The sequence below is a fragment of the Lathyrus oleraceus genome, chromosome 4 (genome assembly GCF_024323335.1).
Source record: "Lathyrus oleraceus cultivar Zhongwan6 chromosome 4, CAAS_Psat_ZW6_1.0, whole genome shotgun sequence".
Lineage (NCBI taxonomy): Eukaryota > Viridiplantae > Streptophyta > Magnoliopsida > Fabales > Fabaceae > Lathyrus > Lathyrus oleraceus.
Window position 1 is genome coordinate 270,822,802 of NC_066582.1, and position 2,371 is coordinate 270,825,172.

The 2,371-nt window shown below is 39.0% G+C and overlaps 1 long non-coding RNA gene across 2 annotated transcripts; it reads right to left on the bottom strand.

Annotated features, from left to right (window-relative positions):
- Positions 1 to 306: 306 nt before the first annotated feature.
- On the bottom strand, positions 307 to 1,840 carry LOC127075042 (uncharacterized). 2 transcript variants are annotated; one of them, XR_007786166.1, is made up of 2 exons: positions 1,168 to 1,840; positions 307 to 959 (listed from the first exon to the last, which is right to left on the bottom strand). It is a non-coding gene; the product is annotated as an uncharacterized LOC127075042 (long non-coding RNA). The 2 variants fall into 2 exon arrangements; XR_007786167.1 differs by having other exon boundaries at positions 367 to 921.
- Between the last annotated feature and the right edge of the window lie 531 nt (positions 1,841 to 2,371).

Sequence of the window (2,371 nt, forward strand, 5' to 3'; positions counted from 1 at the left end):
TTCATCCATGTCCATTCATTAAATCTATTTTTTACATCCATTTTACAGTATCCAATGTCAATGTCCATTTTATTATCCTTTTTCAATTTAAAACCAAAAGATCCAATCCATTTTCAATATCCCATTTGCATATCCATGATCCAATCCATTTTCAATATCCCATTTGCATATCCATGATCCAATCCAATGTCAATGTCTATTTTATTAATCCAATTTATATCATACCCATTAAACCATTGTTAATCCAATTATCCATTAGTCAATTCTATTATCAATTTTAATACAAAGTAATAAGAGAAAGGGAAATGAAAAAAAGCTGCTAACGGCTGCTACATAGCGCGCGCTCCAACCAGCAACAAAGCCAAATGGAAAAGCTGAAATGCGATACACTATGCATTAGCTGCTACAAAAGCTGGTACAAGCGGCATGAACATCAACACAAAATCAGCTTAACTCTTCTAAACTGAAGCCAACATACAAAGCTAAAGCACAAACTAAAACGCAACGGCGTGAATAGTGTAAGCCAAGTGGCCAAGCACTCAACAGCGACACAAGAGCCAAAGGTTGCTACCAAAGCTCAAGTCTAAGCCACCAAAACAGCGTCGCACCAAAGCCGACAACAGAGGTCAAAAGCTGTAACAAGCTTCATGAACACAAGGCAAGTGAAGCCAAACTCAAGCTGTAAAACGCAGCGCTAACGTCAACTACAGCATAAAGCAAACGCTACACAAGCCAATACGTCCAAAGAAGAGCTCAACATTCCAAACGCGACTCGCATAAGCGGTGCACCGTCACCATCCGAAACGTAAGCGACATTACGCCAGAACAGCAACTCACTCACAAGCTTCCAAAACGTGTTCCAAGCTGCCAACAAGAGTGGCTTCCAAGCGCTGTTTAAACGCACAAGCCAACACTTCACACCTGCATAAATGTCAATAAAGCCTAGCAGCCAAGCCTAGCTATAACATATCAAAGAAAATAGCAAATTAAGAATGCAAGCAGAATCTGAAAACGACAAAGGCATAAGCGAAATGCAACAAAATCCAAACGACACTTGAGCAGTTCAAAACGCGAACTCACGTAATTTTACTTCCAAACACAAAGTTTCGGGCCAAAACGGCGAGTCCAAATGGAAACGGTAACAACGTGATTGAAATGAAAACTCACCCCAAAAATTCAGTTCTTCAAGGAGTATAAGTAGGAGGTTACAATAGCTTCTCGAGGCTTCTTCCATTTTTTTCGTTTCACAGATAACAAACTCTTCTCTCCAAACTTCCAAAACCATTGGTAACCCAACTCCGGTCGCCGTTGTCGCCGCATTGTTTCAAGCAGGACTGCAACCACAATATCACCGCACTTACGAACCAAGCAAACCGCGAGGACACATCGTCGCTGATCAACAGAAGCGGAAGCAAAGTGAGAAGCGATTACCGGAAGCTCGAGCTAACGTCGCCATCGAAGTCTCCTTTGCCTTTGCCGGTAGGCTTCTCATATTTTCTCGATCTATCTGGTTTACTGGATGCAGTAATGTGAAGCATAGATTTGTGTAGTCGTTAGTCGAGTCGTGCTCTTCTGATTGTTCGACGTTGATTCATCCACGACGAGGATCAGACGTAATTGTTTTGGTATATTTAAGTAGGGGAGTCTGATTATGAATTCAATTGGGAGAGACATTGGAGAGCGGTGAGGGTTAGGTATTTCCGAATCGCCATCGCCGGTGACACACCAGCGCGACTAGCTTCGTTGGAGTTTCTTTCGTTGGCAAACAAAAAAACGAGAGTGAATGTGAGGGAGAGAGTGTTTTGGACCTCACGATGGTTTTTGGTATTCCACTATGGGCTTAGGCCCAACGGTTCTGGCTATACATGCTCCCTCCACTGTCCTTAAACCCTCCCAGTGTGGGCCTGGCTTGATATTAAGCCCATACTGAGTTGATTTGGTTTTTATTGTTGGTTAATTAGGACTTAATTGGGATTATCTAGATTAATTATGAATTAGGATATTAATCATGCTGTTTTTGGATAATTGATTAATTTGTTTAGAGTTTTAGATAGTTGGATTTATAATTTTTGAATTAATTTGTTAATTAGTTTAGAATTGATAATTGGTTAATGTGTTTAGAGTTTTAGATAATTGGATTAATTTTTGAATTAATTTTGTTAATAGTTTAGAATTGATAGTTTGTTTGATAACTAGAATTTTAATTTTGTTAATTGTTCAATATTAGAAATTTGGTTTAGATTTAACATTCGATTGCAATTGGCTTGTTATTTCTCTTTTGATCACTAACATCTAACATCTAACCATTAACATCTAACATATAAATTCCGCAATTAACTTCTAATTCTTTAATTTCCACACATAACATTTA